Source organism: Euleptes europaea, chromosome 12, assembly GCF_029931775.1.
Source record: "Euleptes europaea isolate rEulEur1 chromosome 12, rEulEur1.hap1, whole genome shotgun sequence".
Classification (NCBI taxonomy): Eukaryota; Metazoa; Chordata; class Lepidosauria; order Squamata; family Sphaerodactylidae; genus Euleptes; species Euleptes europaea.
Genome location: NC_079323.1, coordinates 10,321,668 through 10,338,999, shown reverse-complemented (window position 1 = coordinate 10,338,999; position 17,332 = coordinate 10,321,668). Strand labels below are relative to the sequence as shown.

The window sequence follows — 17,332 nt, the reverse complement described above, 5'->3', positions numbered from 1 at the left end:
ACTCTGTGGGACCGCCATAAGTTAGCGATAAGTTGGCTGCGACTTTACGGCACTTTACACACACAAAGAGAATTCTTAAAGTCTATACCAAGGCTCTTTGAAGTCCAGCCACTGCATATGAGATTTGAAGCACATAGCCAGGTCAAACTGGACAGGATATTATTGGGGAGGGGCTGTGGCTCAGTGGTAGAGCATCTGCTTGGTATGCAGAAGGTCCCAGGTTCAATCCCTGACATCTCCAGTTAAAAGGATCAGGTAGTAGGTGATGTGAAAGATCTCTACCTGAGACCCTGGAGAGCTGCTACTGGTCTGAGTAGACAATACTGACTTTGGTGGACCAAGGCAACTTCATGTGTTCATTTATATAGCCATCAACCAATATTCAAGACCAACTGGAGAAATTCTGCTCAGAAACAGAGAAAGTTACCTCAGTATTAAAGGGAGGACTCACTGCTTAGAGGAAATTGGGCTATGTTGTGAGAAAGGGATGGCCACTTCAACTGCTACCCCCTAAAGCTGAGGATCGCATGATCTATTCAGGTTTTATTTTCTAGAAAGAAAAGCCAGAGAGCCAGCATAGTGTAGTGGTTAAGAGAAGTGGTTTGGAGCGGTGGACTCTGATCTGGAGAACCGGGTTTGATTCCCCACTCCTCCACATGAGCGGTGGAGGCTAATCTGGAGAACTGGATTTGTTTCCCCACTCCTACACATGAAGCCAGCTGGGTAACCATGGGCTAGTCTCAGCTTTCTTCGAGCTCTCTCAGCCCCACCTACTACACAAGGTGTCTGTTTTGGGGAGGGGAAGGGAAGGTGATTGTAAGCCGGTTTGATTCTCCTTTTTCAAAAAGGTAGAGAAAGTTGGCATATAAAAACCAACTCTTCTTCTTCTAGAAGGCCTTCAACCCAGATTTATATTAGAGTGGTGTTTAGGTTCATTCCCCTGTGTTTTCTTAGATTGTTTTTTATCATTGTCAAGTGATTTCATAAAGCAGCTGGGTGTATTTTGATTTGTTGCAAGCCACCTTTAAGATGTTTGAGTGGAAAGGCAGTCTAAAAATACATCAAATCAATTTATTAATTAAACTGTTCCTATTTCCTATGACCTGTCCCTGGTAAATCACTCTGTGTTCTTACTTTGGGGGTGCTTTGCACCATTTCTTTTTTACTGTTGTCATTCTCCAGGCCTCCTTTTCTCTAATAATTAAATCTCTGAGTGGCAATGTGCCTAAATCTTGTTACTACTATCTATTAGGGTTGTGCAAAAAAAAAAAAAAAAAAAAAGGTTAATTTTGGGTTTACCGGGCCCGATTTTTTTTGGTAAACCCCAAATAAGCCAAATACCCATACCAGTATTTCAGTTTTATTTCTGGGTTTACCGAAAACAACTGGGTCCATTATAGTCTATGGGGATTTTTTCTGAAGCTCCTATGGGGACATTTTTGGGGGTAGAGTTCCCATATTTTCAGGGTAGCTTCAAGAGACTCTCCTTGCATGAATCCCAAAGGATGGTGAAGATTGGGTCAGCGGGTCTGATTTTATGGGGTCCCGAAGGGGTTGCCCCCCTTCTCCATAGAGAAGCAGTTTACAATGCTTCTCTAAGGAGGAGGGGGTTGACCATTTTGGGACCCCATAAAATTGGACCCCCTATCCCAAACTTTACCAAACTTTGGGGTTCATGCAAGGAGAGGCCCTTGCACCTACGCTGTGAATTTGGTTACTCTACCTCAAAAAATGCTCCCCAGGAGAATTTTAAAAGTACTTTTCATAGTCTGTAATGACTGCCTGTTTCCTCACCCAAGAATGTGGGGAAACTCAGTTTCCCATGAATGCTTGCAATGGCCCCAGCTCTGACAAGATTTGGCTACACTATAACATTTCACATCTCCCAAAGCACATAAACCCTCATATTTAACCCCATTAGTTTATCTGGCCCAGCTGTATTCAATTTACTTAATGTCAAACTTGTCCATATTGGTTGGGTCGATTCTGATGTTTAATTTTTGTTAGTGGAGCAACTATGTTGACTTTCTTCAGTTAGCAGCACCCATTGGTCCATATTTAAGGAGTTTAGATTTCTACCAGCCAACTAATTAAAAAAGAAGACTCCATTGGAATAATCACTGTGTTTGAATTAACATGAACATAGTAAAATCACTTAAGGGAGCAAACCAGGCAACCAGTTTATATACAATAACCCAAATGTTTGCTGAAATGGTGACTTGCTGCGTAAAGCTAGACAAGAAGTTTTGTTTCCACTGCAGGTTGATTTAATTCTGGAAATCATAGAATCATAAAGTTGGAAGGGACCACCAGGGTCATCTAGTCCAATCCCCTGCACAATGCAGGAAATTCACAACTACCTCCCTCACACACACCCAGTGCCAAGAAGATGGCCAGTGTGCCTTCCCTCCCATGATCTCCCTAAGGTCATAGAATCAGCATTGCTGACAGATGGCCATCTAGCCTCTGCTTAAAAACCTCCAGGGAAGGAGAGCTTACCACCTCCCGTGGAAGCCTGTCTCACTGAGGAACCACTCTGTTAGAAAATTCTTCCTAATGTCTAGATGGAAACTCTTCTGATTTAATTTTAACCCGTTGGTTCTGGTCCAGCCTTCTGGGGCAACAGAAAACAACTTGGCACCCTCCTCTATATGACAGCCCTTCAAGTACTTGAAGGTTGTTATCATATCTCCTCTCAGTCTTCTCCTCTCCAGGCTAAACATACCCAGTTCCTTCAACCTTTCCTCATAGGACTTGGTCTCCAGACCCCTCACCATCTTTGTTGCCCTCCTCTGGACACGTTCCAGCTTGTCTACATCTTTCTTAAATTGTGGTGCCCAAAACTGAACACAATACTCTAGGTGAGGTCTAACCAGAGCAGAGTAAATTGTTGCAGTGAACTGCATGGGGAAATGAAAGAGTACCTGTTGTTGCCAGGTAGGGTAAATTGTTGCAGTGAACTGCATGGGGAAATGAAAGAGTACCTGTTGTTGCCAGGTAGGGCAAATCAGGACAGGAAAAAGCAATAGTGCTCCTGAAATTCTCATCATACAAAATGCCCATGGATTTTGAACTAGTAGTGATTTATTCTTTCATTTTTTTTAAATTACAATTTTTGCATAGAGCACTGTGTGTGCACAGTCCTCTCAGAAGCAGTCCCAGGGGAGTGCTATTTGGGGAAACCCATGTGGTTACTAGGATCCATGTGGGTTTCCTCAACAAACCAAAAAGGATCTCCTGGGCCTGTTTCACACTGGGAAGATGGCTCTGGGAAGAAGGATGAACATAGGAACATAAGAAAGGCCATGCTGGATCAGACAAAGGTCCATCAAGTCCAGCAGTCTGTTCACACAGTGGCCAACCAGGTGCCTCTAGGAAGCCCACAAACAAGACAGCTGCAGCAGCACCATCCTGCCTGTGTTCCACAGCACCTAATATAATAGGCATGCTCCTCTGATACTGTAGAATGGGTATGCATCATGACTAGTAGCCAGTTTGACTAGTAGCCATGAATACTCCTCTCCTCCATGAACATGTCAACGCCCCTCTTAAAGCCTTCCAAGCTGAAACTCCTTCCCCTCAGTCACCATGGTCCCAATCCATACTGAGTATCACACACATGAGAGCTGAGGGGAACCTGGAGCTCAAGTGTTACATTTGACGCAGGGTGGGGACCCTGGACCCAACTTCTGTGCTCTCTGATGTGTGAAATTAAATCAGAAGAGTGTCTGTCTAGACATTAGGAAGAATTTTCTAACAGTTAGAGTGGTTCCTCAGTGGAACAGGCTTCCTCGGGAGGTGGTAAGCTCTCCTTCCCTGGAGGTTTTTAATCAGAGGCTAGAGGTCCATAAGAACAGAAGAAAGGCCCTGCTGTATCAGACCAAGGCCCATCAAGTCCAGCAGTCTGTTCACACAGAGGCCAACCAGGTGCCTCTAGGAAGCCACAAACAAGACAACTGCAGCAGCACCATCCTGCCTGTGTTCCACCACACCCAAAATAATAGGCATGCTCCTCTGATACTAGAGAGAATAGGTATGCAGCATGACTAGTATCCATTCTAACTAATAGCCATGAATACCCCTCTCCTCCATGAATATGTCCACTCCCCTCTTAAAAGCCCTCCAGGCTGGCAGCCATCACCACATCCTGGGGCAGGGAGTTCCACAATTTAACTATGCGTTGTGTGAAAAAATACTTCCTTTTATCTGTTTTGAATCTCTCGACCTCCAGCTTTAGCAGATGACCCCGTGTTCTAATATTATGGGAGAGGGAGCAATGCTGATTCTATGACCGTGGGCAGATCATGAGAGGGAGGGCATCTTGGCCATCTTCTGGGCATGGAGTAGGGGTCACTGGGGGTGTGGGGGTCGGTAGTAGGGGTAGAGAGGGAGGGCATCTTGAGCATCTTCTGGGCATGGAGTAGGGGCCACTGGGGTGTGGGGGTGGTAGTTGTGATATTCCTGCATTGTGCAGGAGGTTGGACTAGATGACCCTGTGGTCCCTTCCAACTCTGATTCTATTATTCTATGAAGAGATTGACAGTCTTCTGCAGAATCTCCTCAAGCTATTGTGGGTTCCTCTTGCCCAAGGCAGGAATGGTTCACTAACAAAGGAAGTGGTAATAACAGCCCCCCCCCCAAAAAAAAAACCCAACAAGATGCTATTCTATCACTCTCCATCTGCCATTTTGAGATGAAAATGGTGGAAAGGTGGCCTTGAGGCACCCATAACTTTTTAGGAGAATGCTTTCCAGTTCTTTTACTGCTGTTGATAGAACCCCAGACGGTAGAGAGATAATCATTCCCCCGAATAGATTGTGATGAATCCTAACCATTCAGGTTTTTCACATGGGCTGCTATGAAAGTAATATGGAGGATTTATTAACATCAACACTCGGATTAAGCCAGTAGCTCACTCCCTGGTTGTATTCTGAATTGTTAACACAACAATGCGCCTTATCAAGCACTGATACAGAAAAGAGCTAATGTATCAGAAGAGAAACCCCATGAAGCCATTACTCACTTTACCAGAGGGAAGCAAATCCAGGGTTTTTTGCACTATTGGTTTTCCATTCTTTCTGGCATCATTTCTGTCCGCTGATAGAGTGTAATTTATTTCTCTAACCAATTCTGGGTGAGGAGTGCTAGGAAAAATAGTTTTACAGAATAAAGTTACTTTGGAATACTGAACTGTAACATAGCCCATCCATCTTCAAATTGTCATCAATACCTTTCTAGAGCATCATTAGTAGAGTGTTTCCCCTCCTTGGTTTCTGTCCTTTTTTCTTACCACAAACTAAATGAGAACATTTTTTTTTTGCATTGAGAAATTTCTTTGGCCTCATTCAGACAGCACAAAAACACTCCTGACCATGATGGATGTGAGCATAGCTACTTCGCCATGCTCTCCTTTTTCTCCTTCCTTCTGACAAGCTTACAGCCCATTCCTAAGGGGGGTGGATTCACAGAGACCGGGAGCGGTGCTGCTGTGCCACCTCTTCAGAGGCTTCCTGGCCTTTGAAAAAAACAATCAAACTATTTAAAGAAGAAGAGAAGAAGAGTTGGTTTTTATATGCCAACTGTCTCTACCACTTAAGGAAGACTCGAACTGGCTTACAATCACCTTCCCTTCCCCTTCCTGCAGCATACAACCTGTGAGGTAGGTGGGGCTGAGAGAGCTCTTAATAGAACTGTATCTTGCCCAAGGTCACCCAGCTGACTTCGTGTGAAGGAGCAGGGAAACAAATCCAGTTCACCAGATTAGCCTCCGCCGCTCATGTGGAGGAGTGGGGAATCAAAACCGCTTCTCCAGATCAGAGTCCACCACTCCAAACCACCACTCTTAACCACTACACCACACTGGCTCTGGAAAATAGGAAGTTCTCCCGTTGAAAGCAATGGGGCTATGCCACCCAAAAAGGTAGTGTGGCCACACCGTTGTGAGAGGGGGCGTTCCCGGGGTGAAAGTGCTTAGGAAGCTGCCTAAAGGCAGCCCTGAACCCCACCTGGGGCGTTACTTTCTGGGAATTCCCTGCTAGCATGGCTGCATTGGCGGCAGGGGCCAGTGCAACTCCACAGCTCCCCAGTGCCAGCATATTTGCCCCCAGGAAGGCGTAACTGCCTGTTATCCCGGGATAAACAGGCACTTACTCTGGCGGTGGGTCACACCGGCTACTAAGGAGCTTCTCCCCCCCCCCTTTCAGGATTGCAGCCATAGAGTGTGATGGAAATAGGGTTGCCAGCTCCGGGTTGGGAAATACCTGGAGATTGGGGGGGGGGGTGGAGCCTGCGGAGGGCGGGGTTTGGAGAGGGGAGGGACTCCAATGCCATAGAGTCCAATTGCCAAAGCAGCCATTTTCTCCAGGGGAATTGATCTCTGTCACCTGGAGATCTGTTGTAATAGCGGGAGATCTCCAGCCACCACCTGGAGGTTGGCACGCCTAGATGGAAAACTTTGTGGTCTAGGTAGCCTTCCATTTGCAGTTAAGTCTGCCTGCAGGCACCTGGGCAAATCAGAGTCAGTTTCTTTCTCCTAACTTGGGATTCTAAACCACCAACAAATCTGCCTTCAGAAAGCAGGGACGTGGGGATGAAACAAACGCCGGTTTGCCCAGATGCCAACGTTTGGACATGGTGGCAAATAAGAGTGAGCTGGAAGCCTTCCCAAACAGTCAAGAGGAGGAAAGTGGGAGAGCTTTGGCATGACAAGGAAGCTCTGCCCACTATGTTTCTTGAGATGGGTGGATGCAGCCAATGATTCTCTTTCTTATGTTCTTTTAAAAATTCAATAAAGAATGTAGGGTAGGTTTACGTAAATGAAGCAAATTCTGCTTTGCTTGCCTGCCACTGCTCAGACCGGCTGCCGGGGGATGTTTCACCACAGAGTTTTACCACAGAGTTTCCAGCAATTCCTAGAGCTACCCAATGTCACTTCCAGGTTTCCCCCAAAAGTGACGTCATGATGTGGCTGCCATCGCTTGCCCCCCATTTCTCCCCAGATTCTGGTACCTGAGAGCCACTAAAACATACATCCAAGGAGAAACATCCAGAAGGAATAGGTAAATGCTTCACCATGGTCCAGGTGTGCTCAGAAGAAAGTCTTTACTGCATTTAGACCAAGGTTCTCAGGTGAGAAATGGAGACTCAGTGGTAGAGCACATGCTTGGCATGTAGAAGATCTCTTGGCTTCAATCTAGGGTTGCCAACTTGGGTTGGGAAATACCTGGAGGTTTTGGGGGTAGAGTCTGGGGAGGGTGGGGTTTGGGTAGGGGAAGGACTTCAACAGGGTCTAATGCCATAGAGTCCACCTTTCAAAGTGGCCATTTTCTCCAGGTGAACTGATCTCTGTCGGCTGGAGATCAGTTGTAATAGCAGGAGATCTCCAACCACCACACTTAAGAGGATCAGATAGTAGGTGATTTGAGACCGTGGAGAGAGGCTGCCAGTCAAATTAGACAATTCATAGCTTGATAGACGAATGGTATGACTTCATACGTTCATCTTGTTCAGTCGTTTCCAAACTTGTTGAGTCATGGAGCACTTTTCAGGAGAGAAATTCACCACAGAGCACTAATTTTCACCTAGCACCTATATACTAAACTGAATGACAGTAGTATTTTTCTTTCTGATCTCTTCACAGAACACTAGGAGATGTTTCACGGAGCACCAAATGCTCTGTGGAGCACAGTTTGGGAACCGCTGATAATATCCTTTCTCTGACCACAGACAATGAGATGTCTCTCACACTTGGAGCAGGAAGGAAAAGGCCTTCCCCATTGTAGGTCCCATATATTTTGTCATTTTATTTATACAACTACTCAAGCCAGATAATGTTTATTAAACAGCCAAGTACGGCTTCCCAATCAGGATGTTGATTGTTCAATGATAAATGGATTTCCATAAAAAGGAAACGACCCTCTTAAAAAAAAAAAACCATTCTCATCGTCATTTAAATTCAATCCTCCGCAATGCAGTATCAGGAAAGCTTCTCAAATCAAAGAAAGAAATGGAGGAGGAAGCGGAGGAGAGAAAGAAGGTGGGAGGGAGCACATAGAGATGGCAATAATTCTATAATATTTTGCCAATTTTCTTCTCTATCAAAAATTGAGGGAGGGGCGGAGGATGACCATTTATGTTTGTAGGCATCTGTTTAAAAAAAAATGTTTCCTCTACTTCTCTTCCCCATTGTGGGTTCACATGTACACACGAAGCTGCCTTATACTTAATCAGCCCCTCGGTTCATCAAAGTAGGTATTGTATACTCAGACTGGCAGCGGCTCTCCAGGTTGGGTTGCCAGGTCCCCCTTCGCCACCAGCGAGATTTTTGGGGCAGACCCTAAAGAGGGTGGGGTTTGGAGAGGAAAGGGTCTTCAATGCCATAGAGTCCAATTGCCAAAGTGGCCATTTCTCCAGGTGAACTGATCTCTATCGGCTTCAGATCAGCTGTAATAGCAGGAGATCCCCAGGTTGGAGGTTGGCAAACCTATCTCCTGGGTATCAGGTAGAGGTCTTTCACATCACCTACTTGCCTGGTTCCTTTAACTGGAGATGCTGGGGATTGAACCTGGGACCTTCTGCATATCAAGCAGATGTTCTACCACTGAACCACAGCCCCTCCCTCACAGTTATCTTGGGGACTTCCGATTTCCGGTGTGATACAGCAGGATGCTCAAGGCTGTTAATCTGAGTTCTTCTAACCTGGAAATTCCTCAAATTGAATCTGAGACTTTCCATAGTACAGGACATTTGGCAGTATTTAGTACATGTATTTAGCCCATGCGCAGTTTCACCTAGCCTGGTAGGAGTCCGAGTTTTCTGCTCAGCACACTCCTTGGCACTCTCCACTTGGCCAGCCAACTGTATAAATAATCAGTGAGAAAATTAATCAGTCAGTCAAGGATTATGGCTTGGCTTCGCCAGAAGATTTCTGCTTGTGCTACAGTCCCCGTAACTCATGCTGGCTGCTTGCACTAAGTTGAGCATAGCGTAGCCCAACCCATTTTTCTGCCTATGCAAAACATGGTGCTTGCCGTTTCTAGATACTATGAGGTAGAAACATAGAATCACAGAGTTGGAAGGTACCACCAGGGTCATCTAGTCGAACCCCCTGCACAATGCAGGAATTTCACAACTACCTTTCCCACACACACCCAGTGACCCCTACTCCATGCCCAGAAGATGGCCAAGATGCCCTCCCTCCCATGAACTGCCCAAGGTCATAGAATCAGCATTGCTGACAGGTGGCCATCTAGCCCCTGCTTAAAAACCTCCAGGGAAGGAGCTCTTACCACCTCCAAAGGAAGCCTGTTCCACTGAGGAACCGCTCTGTTAGAAAATTCTTCCTAATGTCTAGATGGAAACTCTTTTGATTTAATTTAAACCTGTTGGTTCTGGTCCAACCTTCTGGGGCAACAGAAAACAACTCGGCACCATCCTCTTACCGTATATAACAGCCCTTCAATTACTTGAAGATGGTTATCATATCCCCTCTCAGTCTTCTCCTCTTCAGGCTGAACATACCCAGCTCTTTCAACCTTTCCTCATAGGACTTGGTCTCCAGACCCCTCATATAGGAAGGAAACTGCTAGGTGGGCAGAAGCTCTTGCGAAAGCAGAACTGTGCCCTAACCATTGATGTTACTGCTTGGCATCACTGAATCCAAAGCAGACTGATAAAAACAACCAATTTGTCTGTCTAGTCTTACTGTGTTCCTTTGTTGACATCAAGATGATTTGCACCACGCAAAGCGGCCATTTTCTCCAGATGAACTGACCTCTTATCAGCTGGAGATCAGGTGTAATAGCAGATCTCCAGCTACTACCTGGAGGTTGGCAGCCCTAGCAATGTGTGTTGCATCCCTGACCATAGAATGGTGAAATCTGGAAATACAAAGAGACATCAGAAGCTCCAGTCTATGACAAATTCTCTCCCCGTGGCGCTCCACATAGAAGAAGAAGAGTTGGTTTTTATATGCCAACTTTCTCTACCACTTAAGGCAGAATCAAACCTGCTTAAAGTTACCTTCCTGTCCCCTCCCCACAACAGACACCCTGGGAGGTAGGTGGGGCTTAGAGGGTGTGACTAGCCCAAGATCATCCAGCTGGCTTCATGTGTAGGAGTGGGGAAACCAATCTGGTTCACCAGATTAGCCTCTGCCACTCATATGGAGGAGTGGGGTATCAAACCCGGTTCTCCAGTCTACCGCTCTTAACCACTATACCACGCTGGATAGAGCCTCTCTGAATTCTCTTGTTAAAAATTGCTCCAAGGCTCATTCATACCAAGTATCCATAGTACTCATTCATACTAGAAGTATACAATTTGTTGCATTCCTCCCCCCCTTCCCCGGTGACATGTCCAGAACTATATTTGGGGCGCTGTTTTTCTAATGCTGATTAACTTTACATCTGCTTGATTGATGGGATAGTTTCTTTGCATTATGTCCGCCAGAAGGGAAAAAAAAGATAGCAAACATTTAATTGGTTTTCTGTTGGCTTGAAGATTTACAGCAGCTGCCATCTGCGGAATGATTTTCCATTAGATAGCCAAACATCGTTCTTACAGATAAGCTCTGTGACTCTTGGCAATACATTCCTATGTGTTTACAAATGTAAAGAGATGGCACTGACACCCCCGAAACTAACCCAAAGAGGACATTATGAAGACGGCTGCCACAGGAGGCTGTGGCTCAGTGGTAGAGCATCTGCTTGGCATGCAGAAGGTCCCAGGTTCCATCCCCGGCATCTCCAGTTAAAAGGACTAGGGTAGCAGGTGATGGGAAAGACCTCTGCCTGAGACCCTGGAGAGCCACTGCCGGTCTGAGTAGACGATACTGACTTTGATGGACCAAGGGTCTGATTCAGGCTTCTTCATGTGTTCAAATAGATAAATATATTAATACATCAGTGACATGCCCCAGAAGACTGAAAAATGTATATATGTTTACAAAACACACACACACACACACAAGGAAACAGAAAATGATGTGAGTATACAAACTCACGAGTTCAGTTCGCACAGGGGAAAAGCAAAACTGAAATGGGTGTGTGTGTTGTGTTTGAACAATAGGGATGAAAAATTTGAAATCATTCCGGAAGTCAACATTCTTATTTCTTTGTGCATGTGGGTCACCGTATTCTAGGCTTTCAATGTACCAATTTCATATTGCCATTTGTAAGATATGGCCATAAAAAGTAAACATAATAGATTCCAAAAACTCGATGTCAGCGTAACATTGGCTTTGTGCATCTGACTCAAATTCAGTCGGACAATATGACTGTGAAAATTCAATTTTGCAAGCACCTAAAGGGAAAAATGGATTGCCTACAAGGATTTCTTAAGAGCAAATATTGCCTAAGCAATTTTGCTTCTTTTGCTTGACAAGGTAAGTGGTTCAGTGTTAAGGTAGGGACGTCATGAGACATGAGAGCCGGTGTGGTGTACAATGACAGTTTTCAAATGTTTTGCCCTAGCAAAGTGGAGGTTCTTTTATCTATTCATTTATAAACTTATATGCCTCTCCTCAACCACCAAGCTTCCATGGCAAAGTGTCAAACCATAAGAAGAATGTAAGAAAAGCTGTACTGGATCAGACCAGTGGTCCGTCTAGTGATCCATTCAGGCAGTAGCCAGCTAGTTGACTGGGAGGGCCAGCAAACAGGGTACAGAGGCCGATAGCTTCTCCTGATGGTGCCTCCTGGCACAGGTATTCAGAGGTTCACCACCATGGCTCAGTGGTAGAGCATCAGCTTTGGATGCAGAAGGTCCCAGGTTCAATCCCTGGCATCTCCAGTTGAAAGGACCAGGCAGTAGGTGGTGTGAAAGACCTCTGCCTCTGACCCTGGAGAGCTGCTGCCAGTCTGAGTAGACAATGGTCGTTTATGCATGGGTACTTTCACTCACGTTCGCCCCGGTCTGTCTCAGTTGTTCCTTGGTGTTATGCATGAGTTTCCCCTCTAGAGATGACCACGCTAACAGCCCTCACAAATCCCGGGACTTCCCATTCTTCTGTAAACCCGGTTTTTCCCTCTCCCCTGAGCTCAGCCCGGGTGAAAGCCCCATGCATAATGCAAAGCGTGGGACACCCAAGCTTGGTTCCTATCACAGAAAGCATGCAACCAATTACAAAGCAGCGGGTAAAGAGGCGGGGATTCAAATGTTTCCTGCTTCCTGGGAGCTCTTTCTGAGCAGAAGAAAGGCTTTTTAAAAACGAGGCTTGGGTTTCTCCCCTCAATCTTTTCAGATTGCTCCGTTTTTTGTTTTTTTCTTCTTAAAAATGCTTCTTTTATGCAGCAATTGGGTTTGGGGGGGCTTTTCTCTCTCAGTAAGCAAAAACAAGTAAGCCAATTACAAAGCCACATTTAAAGGGCGGGGGAGTTAATTTGAGCTTGGAGACTGCTGGTGCGTAGATTCCCAACAGGAAAGAGTGGGTCCACCGAGCGATGAACCTCAGGTAAAACTCCCATGCATAAATGACCAATGTTGACTTTAATGGACCAAGGTATAAGGCTACTTCAGTTGTGTCCAATCCCTATAAACCAGTTTGTTAAAAAAAAAAAGAGTTAAAAAAGAGTTAAAATGATGTAAGTTCAGTGTCCACCAGGGAACATGAAAAGGGGCATATCCAATACCTGGCTTACAAGACTGATTTAGCATGACTATTGAAAGTGAGAAGATCAGGTGCCAGTGGGCAGCCAATTGAAGGCTGTTTCATCAGTGAGGAGCCGCCACAGCAGAAGCATCTTTCCAAATGCCACCCGCCATTTCTGACAATCGGGGTGTTTAGAGAAGGGCCTCAATAAATCAATGCATTGATTTGTTTAGGGCATTTGCACCACACAGCCCGTGTGGTGTAGTGGTTGAGAGTGGTGGTTTGGAGTGGTGGACTCTGATTTTGAAACCGGCTGACAAGGGAGGAGCTCTGGTCATCATGAACTATACAAAAGAAGCCCTAATGCAATTGGGTAATCAAGATTATTATACCCCTTTAAACCATGATCCTACAGAGGAGGTAGCTTTAGTGATTAGAACAGTGGTAGGCGAAGCTTTGGCATTAGGCTACATTAATTGTCCCACTATTGTTGAGTCTTTTTCCAGATGAGTGCATGAGTTTCCAAATGAGAGCCAGCGTGGTGTAGTGGTTAAGAACGGTTTGGAGTGGTGGACTCTGATCTGGAGAACCGGGTTTGATTCCCCACTCCTCTGTATGAGCGGCGGAGGCTAATCTGGTGAATTGGATTTGTTTCCCCACTCCTACACATGAAGCCAGCTGGGTGACCTTGGGCTAGTCACAGCTCTCTCGGCCTCACCTACCTCACAGGGTGTCTGTTGTGGGGAGGGGAGGGCAAGGTGATTGTAAGCGGATTTGATTCTTCTTCATCATCATCCTGATTGCTGCAGATATTCCGGTCCTAGATCATTACAATTAAAGGCATTCATTAAACCAGTATGCAACAGCCGATATTTGCAATGTACAGGATGAATGGGTAAGAAATGTTCCATTCTCTTCAGCAATGAGTGGTCCAGAAGTGTGCATCAGAGAAATGAAGAGAAATTATTCTTAGGCATGTACAGGCAACTTAGACCATCAGCAGCAATATCATGGTGCAAAGCCGTATATCATCCAATCCATGTATCATCCAAAAAAGAAAAAAGTCAACACCACATGAAAGATCCGATCTATAATACACCTGGAAGGATCTGCGAAGTGGAAATAAAACATGCCTCTTCTGCAGCGACCAGCGTATTTCTCTCAACATTCACAGCAAGCTTCAACACACACACTATTGTTTTTTGCAGAAATAGAAAGGATGCAAACACACAAAGAAATCAAGTTTTCAGAATAAATGCAGATTTCATTTGCTTCATGGAAACTGACATGCCTCCTCATCAGTTTTCGGGAGAATACAGTTATCACAGAAGGAACTGATTTTGCAATCACGTATAGAGTTTTAAAAAAATTCTTCTCTCCCTATCAGAAGCAAAGGTAGCCTCCTGCAGATTTCAATGTATTTTTGGCTACAGTTAATACTCAGATGGGAGACCACCAAGGAAGACTGGGGTTGCTTTGCAGAGGAAGGCAATGGCAAACCACCTCTGCTCATCTCTTGCCTTGAAAGCCCCGCTGTCCTGGGGTCACCTTGAGTCGGTTTTAATTTGACAACCCACAATTATTATTATCCTGAGGTATGCATATATAAATATCAAATTGTGCACCCTTCCGACACGTACTCTTCCCCCCTTTTAAAACTCTAACCACAAAGCAGGGGGACTGGTTTCAAATGCTGAAACCAAGTGGAGGTTGAAGGGTTAGATCCCCTTTTTCTGTTCCCTGCATGGCCCCGAGGCAAACTGAGACTCCATGAGCCTGCGATTTGCATTTTCTGATCTTCACCTCATCTGCCTGAGCCGTTACAACCTAAATGCCCACACAGGAACTTCAAAAAGAATCCCCATAGACTACAATAGGCCTGAATTTTTCAGGAAACTTGGTAATAACCCGAATACCAATATTTACCGGTATGGGTATTCAGCTTATTCCGTGTTTACTGAAAAAAATTGGGCCCAATAAACCCAAACTTGAAGTTTACCGTTTGTTGTGTTTTTTTGCACAACCCTAACCCGGATAGATCACGATGGGGAGCTGTGTTAGTCTGTAGCAGTAGAAAAGAGCAAGAGTCCAGGAGGATAGATCACGATGGGGAGCTGTGTTAGTCTGTCTGTAGCAGTAGAAAAGAGCAAGAGTCCAGGAGCACCTCACAGACTAACAAAATTTCTGGCTGGGTACGAGCTTTCGTGAGTCACGGCTCACTTCTTCACATACCACCAAGATTGCGTTGCTGTCTCTTGTAAAAGCAAACAACTCAAAACGTAACAAATTCGCTCCTGGGGGAAAAAATGGGACCGAAACGAGGATTAATAGGACAACAGTGGCTTGACTTCTAGAACCACCATTATAGCTGAGCATACAGCGGATGGCAATTGCGCTCCGTTTGATTAGTGTGGAACCACTCCTAGTCTGGAGAGGGGAAATCTCTCTGAATATCTGTTAAAGCCCTATCAGTCGTGGATTTGACAGCAGAATGACTGCTTGTGGGAAGAACACAGCCTTCCATCATAATTATGCAGGCAGCGAACAGCTTTCAGTGAAGCAAGAGAGACTGGACAGGGGTCTAATGAATCCACTCATTAACCTTCCTGACATCAGTTATAGATTGGCGTGTACAGCAGAGAAGGGAAGGAGGGATTCACTTGCCATTTCTCACCTAAGGGAGATTGCCGGGGAGGTTTGCTGGGCTCCCTGACATGAAATAGAAACCTTTCAGGAAGCAAGATGTGTTGTACAGAATTCATCCGTCTGATCCACCACCTTCTGTATTCATCTGCCGAATGCCGTCTCTGGTCGTTTATGCATGGGAGTTTTACCTGAGGTCCGTTGCTCGCAGGACTCACACTTTCCTGTTGGGGATCTATGCACCAGCAGTCTCCGAGCTCAAATCAAGTCCCCCGCCCCTTGAAATGCTGCTTTGTAATTGGCATACTTTGAAGAGTTTACTGTGAGAGAAAATCCCCTTCCAAACCCAACTGCTGCATATAAAAGCATTTTAAGAAGAAAAAACAAACAAACGGAGCTATCTGAAAGGAACGGAAAGGGGGAGAAATCCAAGCCTTGATTTTTAAAAGCCTTTCTGCTGCTCAGAAAGAGCTCCAAGGAAGCAGGAAGCATTTGAATCCCTGTCTCTTTACACGCTGCTTTGTAATTGGCTGTGAGAGAAACTAAGCTTGGGTGTCCCGTGCTTTGCCTTATGCACGGGGATTTCACCCGGGCTGAGCTCAGGGAAGAGGGAAGAATCGGGTTAACAGAGGCACGGGAAGTCCCGGAATTAGTGAGGGCTAGCAGCAAGGCCATCTCTAATGGATGGAAAACTCATGCATAACTCCAAGGAACAACTGAGACAGACCAGGGGGCAAACATGAGTGAAAGTACCCATGCATAGACGACCTCTGAGGCACAGAATACAAAGGTTTTGAAGAAAGGGTTGAACTGCTGGCCAGAGCAAGATTGTTAAAGGAACAAACAAACCATACCAGTTGAAGGAAGCTGCTAAGAAGGGCCAGGATCTTTTCACTGCACTTCCTTACAGTAGTTTCTTTGACTTTTGCAAGGAAGGTTTTGAACATCTGCTATTTCAGCTTAAAAATCCACATTTTGATTTTGCATCCCTCTTGTGCAACTTGAATCTGTAATTCTTTGTTTTAGTGTCATCTTCTGTTTGCTCACACTGAATTTTTCTTTAGCATACATTTTTTCAATGTCCGTTGTACATGGCTATATAAGCATTGTGCCTATTGTCGCGCCATTTTTTCGAGGAGCTTAGGGCGATGTATGTAATATTCCACTCCCACCCCCATTTGATTTTCATGACAACCTTGAATATCCCTTATCCGGAATGCTTGGGATCAGAAGTCTTCCGTATTTCAGATCTTTCCGTATTTTGGAATATTTTGGAATATTTGTATGTACATAATGAGATACCTTGGGGATGGGATCCAAGTCTAAACACAAAATGTATTTATATTTTATATGTCTTTTATATACACTTTATACATGTACCCTGAGTGTAATTTTGAACAATTGAGGAGCCAGCGTGATGTAGTGGTTAAGAGTGGCAGACTCTAATCTAGTGAACTGGGTTGGTTTCCCTCTCCTCCACATGAAGCCTGCAGGTGACCTTGGGCCAGTCACAGTTCTCTCAGAACTCTCTCAGCCTCACCTACCTCACAAGGGGTGTCTGTTCTGGGGAGGAGGAGGAGGGGAGGAGGAGGAGGAGAAGAAGAAGAGGAAGAGGTTTTTTATATGCTGACTTTCTCTACCACTTAAGGAAGAATCAAACCATCTTACAATCACCTTCACTTCCCCTCCCTATGACACCTTGTGAGGTAGGTGGGGCTGAGAGAGTTCGGAGTGAACTTTGACCAACCCAAGGTCACTCAGGTGGCTTCAAGTGCTGGGGAAACCAACCTGTTTAGCCAGATTAGAATCCACCACTCTTAACCACCGCTCTTAAAAACTACACCACGTTGGCTCTTCACGCTGGAAGGGAAGGCGATTGTAAGCCGGTTTGGATTCTCCTTAAAAGGTAGAGAAATTAGAGTTGGCATATAAAAATCAACTCTTCTTCTCTTCTTAAATACTTTAAATAATTTTGTGTGCATTGAACCATCCGAAACCAAAGGGCCAGTCACAGTTCTCTCTGAATTCTCTCAGCCCCACCCACCTCACAAGGTGTCTTTTCTGGGGAGAGGAAGGGATTGCGATTGGAAGCCACTTTGA

The 17,332-nt window shown here is 45.2% G+C and overlaps 1 protein-coding gene and 1 non-coding gene across 3 annotated transcripts in view; both read left to right on the top strand.

The window, feature by feature from the left end:
• GRM5 (glutamate metabotropic receptor 5) overlaps positions 1 to 17,332 on the top strand; it is a 244,346-nt gene that overhangs the window by 155,492 nt on the left and 71,522 nt on the right. The gene's annotated exons all lie outside the window — the stretch shown is intronic.
• On the top strand, positions 11,714 to 11,790 carry TRNAP-UGG (transfer RNA proline (anticodon UGG)). The gene has a single exon. It is a non-coding gene; the product is annotated as a tRNA-Pro (tRNA).